The sequence below is a fragment of the Gossypium arboreum genome, chromosome 9 (assembly GCF_025698485.1).
Source record: "Gossypium arboreum isolate Shixiya-1 chromosome 9, ASM2569848v2, whole genome shotgun sequence".
Taxonomy (NCBI): domain Eukaryota; kingdom Viridiplantae; phylum Streptophyta; class Magnoliopsida; order Malvales; family Malvaceae; genus Gossypium; species Gossypium arboreum.
Window position 1 is genome coordinate 2,689,934 of NC_069078.1, and position 14,292 is coordinate 2,704,225.

General features: G+C 32.6%; 1 pseudogene; it reads left to right on the plus strand.

The window, feature by feature from the left end:
- The first annotated feature begins 5,963 nt into the window (after window positions 1-5,963).
- On the plus strand, window positions 5,964-6,400 carry LOC128280740 (uncharacterized; annotated as a pseudogene).
- Window positions 6,401-14,292: the final 7,892 nt, after the last annotated feature.

Genomic DNA, 14,292 nt, shown 5'->3' on the forward strand with positions numbered 1-14,292 from the left:
TGTGAAAAATAAAATAGAATAAAATAAATAAAAATAAAGAACACATAAATTTTACGTGGAAACCCTTTCGGAAAAAAAACCACGGGCAGAGGAGAAGAAAATTCACTATGTCGAAAAAATTTTTACACTAATACAAGAGGAATAGACTATGTCTATTTATAGGCTTGCAAAGCCATATTCTAGTAGGATTGAAACACCTTATCCTAATCAATATAAAATAGATGGAGTTTAATAAGGTTTAAAAACCTTATTCTAAAATAAAATAAAAGAAGTCTAGTTCTATATGGATTTTACTTTTATTTTATTTTCCATCGTATTTTATTTAAATAAGAATTTGGGTCACTTAATTCTAACAACTATCACAATATGTTTCTTCTACACAAAAACATGTGAAAATGGGCCAACTATGTCAATTCCCCAAGTGTCGAACGGCCAGAGACTAGAGATGCTTTGGAGAGTTTCGTTGGTCATCGAGGCGCCGGTGAGAATTTTTGGCAAGGTTCACAATTGGCGACATATTTCACCATGTCTTTCTACATTAAGGGCCAGTAGTAACCCTGCCATAGGATTCTTTAAGTGAGAGCCCTTGCACCCGAATGATGTGCGCAAATTACTTCATGGACTTTCGCCATTATATAATCAGCTTCGGAAGGTACCAAACACCTAAGGAGTGGTTGGAGAAATCTCTAATAGGACCCCATCAATCAAAATATAATGGGAAGCCAACCATCCTACCATTTCATGCTCTTTTGGGTTCCTAAACACATTTTCTTCTATTAAGAATCTCGAATACGGCTCATCCAAGTGTCTTTAGAGTCAACAGTGAAAACTTGCTCCGGTGCTTCATGACTTGGATGCTCATTGTGTTCCAACAAGATTTCCCCCCTTTCCATGATGTTGATGGTGCCGGCTAACTTTAAGAAGGCATCTGCTCTGGCATTTTCTGTGATTAGGATTAACTTGAATTTTCGAGAACCCCTTAACTAGATCCATAACTAAGTAGTACTTGGCCAGTGTTGGTTTTTTTGACAACGTACTCTCCCTCAACTTACTTCGCCACTAGTTGTGAATTCGTGTGGACATGGAGATTCCAGATGCTTAATTTATGAGCCAATTCTAGTACTACCACCAGGGCTTCATATTCAACAATATTGTTGGAGGTGGAGAAAGAGAAGGACAAATTGTACTACTATTTTTCTCCTTCAGCTCCTACTAATAGAACTCCAGTTCTAAAACCTTTTTTTTTTAAATTCGTTTACATAGAGAATTTAATAATTTTCTTGCAATGGATTAGGGTTCACAAAAGGACCTTTTGGGTAGTTGATGAACCTCATCGGGGTTGTTATTAGAAGCTTTGAATGGTCAAGAAAATGAGCACTCATCTATGAAGTTAGCTAGAGCTTGCTTGACTGCCTTCCACAATAGATATTCTGGCCTAAATTCACTTAGCTCGACACTTCTTTTGATCACCTTTCTAAAAGTGTCAACCTTGCCCAGCATATCCTTAAGTGGTTGGTCGGATAAGACCACGATGGGGTGAGCTTGAAAATAAGGACGGATTTTTCTTGCAACCATTACCAAGGCAAAGACAATCTTTTCTACCTTGAAGTAGTTTAGTTCTTAGTCTTGCAGAACCCTGCTGACATAATAAATTGGTTACCGTTGTCCACCAATTTTCTTAAACAAGCCGCTGCTACTGTTTTGTCGGATGCAACAAGATACACATACAATGGTGACGAAATAGTAGTTTCGAGACTATAAATTTTTATCGTATCAACTCGTTATTATTATTTTTAGAATATTTATAGAGTTATTAGAGTCATATTAAAATTGTTCGGAAATATTAACGTTTAGATACTTAATTAAATAAAATGACTAAATTGAAAAAAGTGTAAAAATTAATAATTAGTTCAATTAAATGAGTAAATGGCTTATTAATTACATGAGGGACCAATATAATAATTAATCCCTAACGGATAGTGTTGGACGGCAAAAGGAGTTAAAATGATAAATTAATGTGATTTTAATAGCATAATTGTAAATAAATAGAAATTAAATAAAACAAATTAGAAGAAATAAGTTTTTCTTCTTCATTTCTTCTTATTCCATTGCCGAAACACCATAAAAGTAGTTTGGAGAATCGGTTGAGCATAAAAGCTTGCATGTGAGTTTAATTCTTACCTGTTTCTTGTAATTTTTATGTTTTTGAGATCGTTGCAACTAGGTCCAACTAACCTGTACATTCGTTTCTGATTCTGTTAAAAATTTTGTAAGTTGCCATTGTTGAATATTGGATTTTTTATTAATATAATGTATTTGGAGCTTTAATTTTGTTGTTTGATGATTTTGTAAAGAGTTTTTTTATTAAATTGTGTAAATTTGAAAAATAAAAGGGTATTAATTGTAAAATGGATCGAAAATGAAATATATGCTAATAAATGAGTAATTTTACATTTTAGATCAAGATCCCATAGATACTCATAGAAAAGGAAAAATAGCGGAATAGTACCTGAACTTCTACAACTACTACAATTTAGTCCAAGTAAGTTCGTACGGTTAAAATTTAACATTTATATACATAGGGAATTGGTATTACAAGATATAATATATATATATATATATGTTCCATTGTTGGAAATGAATCATTATTTGAGTTATAATATTGAATTTGATGCTCGATTTCAATTGAACGCGAGATAGAGTACATTCTTGTTTTAATGTGTTACATGGGTTTAAAGTGGAGATGGTATTAGAGGGAGATATCTGTATATTACCCAAGTAAAATGAGGTTCAGCATTTGTTGCAAACTCTCGCGTTATACTTTCTGTTTGGTGTGATTCAGGTGGATCAGCTCTTATGAGATTTTGTTCAGTTCTTATGAGTTTCTGTTGGCGTGTTTCGGGTGGACCAACTCTTATGAGCTTCTGTTTGGCGTATTTCAGCTGGATCAGCTCTTATGAGTTTCTGTCTAGTGTGTTCGGTCTATCTGACGATGTACTCGTACCCGTAAGTCATTCTTTGAATGGAAAATCTCGATAAGGTAATCTATTTAATGAATTTGAAAGATATGGTACATATTCCATATTTATATGAACATAGATGAACTTATCGATTGGAATTGTAAATGACAAGGAGTTTTCATGGATGATTATTATTGTTAGACTTATTATAATTTGTTTAATAAGATTTATCGTTTAATACGTCGAACTTACTAAGCTTTATTAAGCTTACTTGTGTTGTTTAATATCATTATAGATTCTTGGAAGGTTGGACGATCGGATCAATACTCAAGTCACACTATCCAGCTCATTTTGGTAGTTTTTGGAACGTATAATACAAATTATATTGCATGTATAGGCTCTTGTGTGGTTTTGGTTATTGTTTGGCTTATATAAATATTATGAATGATATTTTGTGCAGATAAACAACTTAAATATTACATGAGAATGAGATATAATTTTTATGCTAGTATGAATTGGTATATATAAATGAAATATTGCTATTGTGGTACCTTTGATAGGTATTTTGATTAGGTATTTCTTGAATGAATCAATTAATTGAATTGATGTTTATTTTGATGTATAATTATATATATGGTACCAATGAGGGTACATTGGTTAGACACTTACTAGGTTGGTTTTGTTGTGTTTTTTGCTCAATTAATGTCATTTTGAATTGATATTTTGGTTGGTATTTGAGTTTCTTAAGGTCCAAACAAACTTGAAATGGTAAACCTGTGTTTTAAGATTCATTTGGGGGCTACATGGCCATGCAACATGGCCGTGTGTTCCTTGTAGGTTCAAGGCATGCAAGTCAGGTAGTTACATGGCCTAGCACACGGCTCGGCATACGGGTGTGTGAAGCCATCATGGGCGTGTAACTTGGTTGTGTGACCTAAGTCAGTGAGTTACACGGGCATGTACACGGCCTGGTCATACGGCCGTGTGATCCCTACATCTAAATTTTCTAACTTTTTCTTAAAATTTCCAAATGTTTTCGATTTAGTCCTAGACTGTTTCTATAGTATTTTTAACAAAGTAGAGGAGATCTGTGTTGGTTTTGTGGATCATTTTAATGGTGGATTCTGATTTTTCAGAGTTGAACTAACTAAATACATTCCCTGTTGCACCATACGCTACTACTTATGATTGGAACTACAGCTGGATTTACATAACAAATATTTGATATACAAATGGATATCCTCTTTTAGCTGTTGAAAATTGAAAATCATGTATTCATTTATTCATGCTCCATTATCAGGTATGGAGTTTCTTTCAGAAAAATAAAATCCATTCCAGGACCTATGTTTATAGGTTCAACAATGATTGAAAGAGTAGAAGAAGAAGTTGATTGATGTAATGTTGGTCATTTACATGATTCTCACCGTTCATCAAACATCCATGTGATCTCTCATTATTTTAAATTGTAGAATATAAAAGATGATGATAAACTTGTCCATTAAAGTATTACGGAGATATTGCATTAGGAGTCGGATTTTATTGTCTTTTAAGTTCAAAAAATAAGTAAATTAGTCTTTGTACAATAAATAAAAGAGCAAATTAATCTTGGAATATTAAAAATTGGTTATTATATGTTAACATGCATGAATTACACATGGTACGCTATTCCATCATCCACATCAAATTGATGAAATTTTTAACAGAAAGAACAAATTTGCGCTTTGATCTAACGTAAAGATATTAATTACCCATTTTCTGAGTAGAAGAGTAAAATGTAATCTGATTTTTAGTACAAATACATTTATGATATTTTAACCAAACTTTGACGCATAATTTTTTATTAGGGGTATGATAATGGTTTTAGAAAAACGAATGTTATAGACTTAACTGAATCAAATTGTATGAGTTTAGATTGGAAAAATAAATAAACAATATCAGAGAAGAAAGAAAAAATGGTATTGTTCCGTAATGTGGTGAAAGGGTCACTAAATCTATATCATTATAATGGAGTATTAGTTGTTAGTTTAGGTTCCATTATCAACACCTCTCTTCTAAAAAGAGAATCCTGGAAATTCTAAGACAGCTAGTAGCATTACTATTATTTGATAGAGCGATGTTTGGACAAAATGTGCAGTGGTGTGAGATTATTGTTTTAGATTTTCATAAAATATAGTGATAATTGCAGGCAAAGTAAGGTGTATGAAGCTTGGGGGTTCCGGTCTTTGAGCTCTTTGTGTCAGTATGGATATATTTGGAAGGAGGTTTGATTGGTTATTTTTCGAGTAGATTGATCCAACTCCGCGAAATCTCAAAAAACAGCTCTAGTTTTAATAAAGTCACTTGCACAGTACATTTCTCAACTATTCTCTATACTTACATCCTCCAATTATCAATATTTCATTTTAAAATATTAAAAAGAAACGCATAACTTTAAAAATTAAATTAAAAATAAAAGGAGTTTCATCGTTACAAAAGTTTTGGAAACTTCAAAATTAAGACATTTACATTATTCATTTTCTTTTAGATATTTCATTTAAAATTGTGTCACATAAAATTTAACTAGTCATTTAATAATTAAATTAACGATTTTAATAATAAAATGACCTAATTAACATAGCTTTAATAATTTAAATAATTTCAAGTCTAGAGACCAATTTAAAATGAGAATATTTGATTTGATTAAGTTGTTTTAATATTACCCTAAATATTATAATAGATTATGTTGTTGAGTAATATTTAATCTAATTATTATTAGATAAAGTAGTACATATTTGAATATAATTAAAAAAACAACATAGGAAAATTATAATAATTTGTCTGTTAAAATCCAACTTATTTCATAAAATTGAAACAATAAAACAATAGGAGCAACATGAAATTGGTTCAATAAATACAAATTTGTAATTATATCAAACTATAAGGGTACTTTCTTATGATCTCTTTTTCTTTATAAAATCCTCTCCCACTCTTTCCCATTCTAAAAGCGAACGGTTCTCTGGTAAAATGTCGGCAGGGCCTGAAAAGTACACCAAAATCCGCCACATTGTGAGGCTTCGACAAATGTTGCAGTGGTGGAGGAACAAGGCCCGAATGTCAGCCCGCCGCATCCCTTCCGATGTGCTAGTAGGTCACGTGGCGATCTACGTCTGGACAAGTTACAGGAGATTTGTGGTGCGCGTCTTTAGGAAACTCCTTATCCAAGCCAAGGAAGAGTGTGGGTTTAGTAACCAAGGCTTGTTAGCCATCCTCTGCGATGAGCAGGTTGTCGAACAAGATCCAGCTTATTTCTGGGAATCATAAGTAAGCTTGATTTCGCAACCGAATCTCGACCCTTACTTCATGGCTCCGCTGGTAAAGAACGATATAGTGGAATAGAAAGGAAAGCCTTGGATTCTTACATAGGGATTTTGAGTCAGTTTCTAGTTGGCTCGAGTGAATAATTACGTGAAACCAATGAGTTGGCTTTTTGTTTATTTATTTTTTTAAAAATTGTTGGTAATCGACTATAAAGGGGAAAGGGGGTCAAATGAGTTGAGTCACTGTATTAACTTGGAGCAATGCATGGGGAATTTTTACCAAATTAATACAAAAAAAAATAAAAAAGGGTACTAAAATAATACAAAGGCAAAAGTATGTACTAAAATGGTACATTTAAGGTGGTGCCGGCTTTGGCAGAGGCGTAACCACCCTATCCCTCTGACATCTGTCACTAAATTAGTTAAAAAAATAAATTGTATTAAAAAAAACATAAACTGTTTTTAAAAAAAAAAAAGAGAGGAGGGTGTGCCAAAAGCGGCACTGATGAAGCCTCTGTCAGGGGCGACACCAGTTGCTGACGTGGCACACATGGCACCCTCTCCCCCAAACCTCTATTTAAGCCATCGAAGGCATACAACAGTAAAAAAAATTGCAAAAAAAATAGAGGGGGAAGAGAAAAAAGAAAGGAAGAATAAATAACTTTTTCCAGTAAAAAAAATTACAGAAGAAGAGAGGGAGAAAAGAGGAAAAAAAAAGGTAACTTTTTTTGTTATTTTTAAATAGAATAGATTATGATAAGAAAAAATTATTTTGTTAGTATTATATATTTTGTTTAGTGTTATTTTTGTGTTTTGTTGTAAAAGTTATTTTGTTTATTTGTGATTTGTTAGTAAGTTTTGTATTTAGAAATTTTGCTTATTTTTTAACAGACTGAATATTGAGGATGGATAATCAGTTTTTCGAATGCGTTTATTTCGATAGAATCATCTTGACAACAACTGTTGGATGCATATTTGAATGCTGGCAACAAATAGCAATGGGATTTAATAGAAATGTCTCGTTGGATGATATGAAGGGAAGGATTAAAGCAAAAATTGTACAACGTTGTAGGAGAAGGACCTCGAAACTTTTCTACAAGTTTCTAATTTTGACAAATCCTATCAAATTCACTGAAATGGAACTTGTAGACGACGAAGATGTAGAGATAATGATCGCTCCTTATGTGGGAATGGGAGTGACAAAAATGCACCAATTCACTTATTTGTTGAGTTAGTCGGTATGGAGAAAAATGAAGATCTTACTGTATATGGTGAAGAACATGGAGCTCAAGAATCGTGCGTAGTGGCTCCAATATCATACATTGATAGTGAATCGACTATACGTGGGATCAGTATCGATCTTAATGTTACACCCGATATTGATGTGGTTGGTGATGATGGCTACGACAGTAGTAATTCTTGTGATCAAGAGTCGATAGTGATAGTGATCCTAATGTAGACGATGTCTCCAATGATATTGACGACGAAGATGTGATTGACAATGGAAACATTAACACGTCTTCAATCGGGAACCAAATGCGACGTATTGTGATACACAATAATCCTAGGCCACACATGTCGCTCATAGACCCCGACGTGGTGCACGCAGCTGAGTTCTCGGAGTACCCTGAAATACTTCCTGATTACCAGCTGATAGTAAATTCCAATCTTGAGGAGTTATTCGTAGGCCAAAGATTCGAAAGTAAGGAAGAGTACGTGTTTTCTATTAAGCGGTATAACATGAATATATCAGTGGATTACAAAGTTGCAGGGTCTAAACTGACATTATATATTGAGGAGTGTTGGAAGTCGGCAGAAGGCTGCAATTGGCGGGTACGAGCTGCATTTATTCAAAATTCGAAGATGTAGAAGATACAAAAATTTGTTGGGCCTCACACATGCGCATCAACTCGTATGATAGAAGATCATCAAAAACTTGATTCTAAAACTATCTGTACGTGTATCATGCCAATGGTAAAGGACATGCCGACCATTAAAGTTTCGGTACTGATTACCGAAATGCAGGCATGATTTCAGTATCGAGTATCATATCGAAAGGCGTGGATAGCTAACAGATGGCAATTGAACAATTGTATGGGGATTTCGATGTGTCATATAATGAGCTACAGGGATGGATAGCTGCTGTGTGGGAGTATGTATCGGGAACTGTCATTGAGTTACAGACACGACCTTATTATGGCCCGGATGACCAACTACAGTGGGGAAAAAGAATTTTCCTTCGGATGTTCTGGACGTTTGATCCATGTGTGTGGGCATTTCCCCACTGCAAGCTGTTTGTGCAAGTGGATGGGACCTGGCTATATGGAAAATACACACAGATCCTACTCCTTGAGGTTGCTTAAGAAGGCAATAAGAACGTACTCCTGATAGCATTTGTCATCGTAGATAAGGAGAATATGAAATCTTGGGAATTCTTCCTTACCAACCTACGGAGGTATGTTATTAGCAATGATAATATTTGCATCATTTCTGATAGAGGGAAATGATTAATTGCCGCAATTAGGCGTTTCGGTGTGTCATGAAGATCCGTTTACTGCATCCATCACATTGTGACTAATTTCCATTGAGATTATAAAAATGCAGACTGGAAGAGACAAGTAGTGAAAATGGGTAAATGATAACCTTATCTTTTTAATATAAGGTATCAAACTTCATTAATGTAAACTCTATATCTTCTTTGTCTTTTTCTTTCTAATATAAAACTTTCACTCATTGTTTCTCTTTGTATATATATATGGGTGAATATATTTGATAACTACTTTTATTATAAGAATAGGATTAAAATAGTTTTTTATTAAATTAAATAAAAGATTAAATCGATCTATTTAATAGTAGAATGAACAATTTAATCTAGTCTCTATAATAAAGCAATTTAACATTTACTTTTACTTATATATATATAATAGTATAATGACTTATTTGACCTCTAATCTTATAAAAATAATCATTTTAGAATGACGGAAAGAATCCACATGATATACCATGTCAATAATTAATTAATTCTTTAATTTAAAAAGTATTTTTTATTCTTTTATAATTTATAATAATTTTAAAATAAATATTTTAAAATTTTAAAATTTTAAAATAATTAATTAATTGATAATGTGGCATTCCTTATATAATACATAAATAAAGTCACAAACTAAATGTTTTAGAAACTCTAGAATTCTCTAGGATTGTATATACTTGTATAGCGTATTTAAGAATCATAAATTTGATCCTACATTTGTATTGTTTGTAACCATTAGATGGAGAGGGCTTGGCCTATAAATAAGTACATACTTTTCTTTATACGTAATTCATTCTATTAACAATAATTGAGTAAAACTTAAAAAATAAAATCTTTTAAAAAGATAATTTAAATGTAAAAAGATTAAAATTTATACATTTTGTCCAAAATATTTTAAATTTATTTTCACGTATTTTTATTATTTTATATTTATATATAAAGTAGAAAGAATAATTTTGACAAATTAAATTTTTTGAGCATGTAACCTAATCCAAATTCATTTCAAATTGTTATGTTACTCAATGTTGTGCTTTTAAAAAAAATTAATTATATATTATATTTTATCAATCAATATAACAATTTCAATATATATAGCTTCTTAGTATTTGTATATTTAATACAAATATGGATTAATATTTGATACAATTTTACTCATCATTTATTTTTGGTATCACATAGTTTTGAGGGTTGATTTGAAATCAATGTGGTTAGTTTTGCATTGGTTTCACTTGTATTGGTTACTACGTATTACTTTAATAATAAAATTCTACATATCATTATCACTAAATTTGTGTATATATAAATATATATATATATATTTGAAAATTTTCTTTAAAAAAATAGCATTTAATAATCAAATAGTGAAATCTTTAAAAATATTATTTTTTAAAAAAGTTAAAATAAACAAAATGTAGCTAGCTTTCAAATGTGGATGAAAAATTAAAATAATGAAAATTTGAAATCAACACAATCTATAAACGATTAAAGCTAGATGGAATGTATAAAAATTTAAAATAAGCAATACATGAGGAAGTTTAAAATAGATCATATAATAAAATAGAATTTTAAAATAGACCGATCATAAAATAAAACAAAGTTTAAAAAATATATATATAAATGAAAGTATATGAAAACAAATTAAAAACTGTAAAATTAATAAAACAACACAAAATAACATATTAAAATAACTTTAGAACTGAATAACAAATAAATTGAAAAGAATTAAAGAATTACATAAGATAAAAACTCAATTGAAATGAATACAAATTGAAAGGGATAATTTATTAATAAATAAACTTATGAAACCAAATCAAGGACTAAAACACAATGTGCGCAAATAAAAAAGTATTAAAAACTGAAATAAGCCAAATGTCAAAACAAAGCCGTTTCATACACTATATAAAATCAAAATAAAACCCTAAAGCTTGCAGTATTTTGCCATTTTACAAACGGACAGAAAAAAAAAACTTGAAGTTCTCTTAACTCGCATATTCAGCCAATTCAAACCTCTCCTCAAACACCACTATTCTACTAGAAACGGTGACCGGCGACGCGTAGAGGTCCGATTTACAACCAAGACTCAAAGGCTGCCAATTTCAGCCTTGAAATCCCCTCCAGAACTCCGATTTCAACTAAGAATGTAACGCCCCAATTTTCGAGAATTCTGTGAATGTTGACAAAATTTCATGCTTTGATTTTGTCATTTGTGAGTGAAATTATGAAATAGGACCTATGTAAAAATGTTTGAAAATGCGATAGGCTAAATTGAAGTGGCCAAATAAATAGGAGTGCAAAATAGGAGGATTTGCATGATAAACCTCCCATTTTACATGAAGTGGCCAACCATCATGTTGTTGTAGACAAAATGTACACTTGATATCCATAATTTATGGTACAAATTGATACAAATTGATAATGGGTTAGGTAAATGTTCCATGACAATGGATTAGGTAAATATTCCATGATAATGGGTTAGGTAAATGTTTCATGATAATGGATTAGGTAAATGTTTCATGATAAGAATTACATGTCTTTTGTATTAAAGAATTAAATGGATGAAATATGAAGTTTTATTAAAACAAAAAGGGGTGAAAAGAACAAAGTTTTATCCATCTTTATTCATCATAGCTGAAAGTTAGAGAAGAGAAAGGAGAGGAGAAAACTCTTGAGTATTTGGTCATTAGGAGGAGGAAAATTGAAGGTAAGTTCTTGGTACCTTGCTTCTATTTTGAGGTTCATGAGTTCTTCTTGATTCTACCTTAACTCTTGAAGTATATTTTGATTTTTAGTTGTGTTGTGAGCATTTAGTCATGAATTAAAATGAAGGAAATGGTTGTTGTTTCATGTTCTTTTGATGAAAAATGGAAGATAGGTGAAGTTGAGCCAAACAAATGAGCATGCATGTGCCTTAGATGTTAAAGGAAAAATCAGCTAACATGTTGTGCTTTAAAATGATGAAATGGAGATTATACTTAAGTAAAATCATAGATATGTGACGATTGATTGGTGATATACATGTTTAAATAACATGCATGCAAGGTATGTGTGAAAGAGTGATTTGGTAATAAATCTGCTTGGGACAGCAGCGATAACGTGACTTTGGAAAATCACCATAAATTGTGGGAGATGAATTAGAAGCTGAATAAATTATGTAATTAAATCTTATTGAGTCTAGTTTCTAATGAAATAAACAAGAACATATTTTGAATTCTGTACAATGATAAATTTGATTCGTAATGAAGAGTGGTCAGATTAGTCAAACAGTGAAACATGGGAAACTTTGAGAAAAATCTGGTATTGATTGGCCATACCAAAAATTCTGAAAATTTTATGGATAAAAGATATATGAGTATATTTTCAGGAAAATTAACGGCACTTGATTTGGAGTTTCGTAGCTCCAGTTATAAATAATTTAGTGACTGTTGCTCGGGAAGACAGCTTGCAGTGAAATTATGATTATGTGGTAAACATTGACAAAAATTTGTTAATGAGTTGCTTATTGATTTCTTATAAGCTCACTATGATCTGTAGGTGTGGTTGGCCGAATATTGTAAGGGGTTAATATGTAGTTTGTATTTGAATAGTTAGATTAACGTGTTAGTAATCCAATTGTAGGCGGTTCGTGTGTGGATCTCGTCAACATATCGTCGCAAATAGGTGTGTAACTAACACCTCTTTCTTAGTCTAGATCGGCAAAAGTCGAAAAGTCAAATGCCGAAACCGGTATTTTGTAGATTTGCGAAAGTGTGCGAATGCTCGTGAGGTAAATCGATTAATGTTTTTGGTAAGCTGCAATGTTTGGACGCAAAGTGCATGATTTCGTGCCTTCGATATTTTTGGGCTTAATGGGCCAAAATTGGAATGATGGGCCAATCTGCCCAATTGATAAGAACCCTCAGTAGTGATTATGTTAGTACGTGAAAAGTAGGAATATGCATGAAAACCCTAAAATGGATAAATTACTGAAATACCTTTAAAAGTAGAAATTTTACGCTTTTACCCCTAGGAGATAAATTACCAAATACCCCTAGGGTTAAATTGACCTAAATGCATGTTTGATGTTGTTATTTATTGCATGCCATGTTGTTATTATCGATGCATGGATGGGATATTGACGGAGGAAGTACTGAAAGTGGCTTGTCCACGTCTTGGAGGCTTTGCCTCAATTTATCGTTAATCGAGCGGCAAAGGTGCAACTATGGAGTGTTAGCCTGGGTGGGTTGAGCTATTCCCACATGGAGTGTATGCCTGCACGGTGGAGTGTAGTGGTTGGTGGGTTGAGTAGTCTCCCAAATGGGCTTGCATATGTTTACCGATGTTGCATGTATTTTGAAATAGGCCTATGGGCCATCATTATCTGAATAAGGGCTAAGGCCCGGTTTATTGTAATCGAAAAGGGCTCGCCTAGTACCACTGTTACTTGAATGGGCTTAGCCCAATGAGCTTGAGTGACTTGGGCTTTGAATGGGTTTTCCTTACACATGAGTTTCCCAAACTCACCCCTTCTTTAACCTTGCGGTGAGTCTTGATGTGGGTGACTTGGAGCCGGAGGGATTCAGTGGCTATTGTGAACACTTTTGGGTTTGAAAAGAGACTGGTTTTCTTAAGTTATTTTAATTACTATTTAAGTTTTGGGTTGTAATAAGGCCATTTTAACTTTATTTTCTTCTTTGATTTTTGAGATTATATTATTTTAAACAACTTTAAATTGATGGATAATAATAATTCAAATGGGCTAGACTTAGGCACGATTTCAAAATGATATTTTTAAATAACACGATGACACGAATATTCAATTTACCAAAGATAACCACTCAAAGAAATTTCAACTTGTTATAACCAAGTGTGGCAATGGATGTGGACATGTCTAGGATTGGATCCAATCGAGAGCTTGGTACTTAAGCGACCTTCATGGCTCACCTCATCTGTTATGGATACCTACCGGTGCCCACTTCCATTCACTTGGTTAGTTTGACAAAATTCGGCCTTTTTTTTTAAAACACTAAAAAGGGAACACGGGTTTTTGACTTCAAAGTGGCATGTCGGATTCGGCCTTAACGTCTGGGCCGGGTTTGGGGTGCTACATTTTATGGTATCAGAGCCTAGGTTACAACAACTCGGCTGTGGATCGGGTCCAAAAAGGGTTTTCAAAACTTTATGCCAAAAAAAAGAGTATTTTTGGAAAAATCTGACTTTTGAAAATTTCCTATTTAAAGGAGATAATCTCCAAACTTGTTTTTTTTAAAACAAATGTTTGGAAAATGGATTTCAAAAAGTCTAAATCTTTTGAGTTTATCTGAAAACTGATGAGGTGGCACACTGAATCCCCGGCACCAAGGTTGTAAGTACTATTCATTTTATATCTCGAATCGCATTGTAGTTAGTACTAAACCTTAGAGATAGTACTATAGATAATATAGTGTAAAGGCTACGAAACTGAGACTGTAGGGTAAACTAAGCCCTAGGAAACCGAGACAAGAGCTAAATTATGGTTACGTGAGAACAA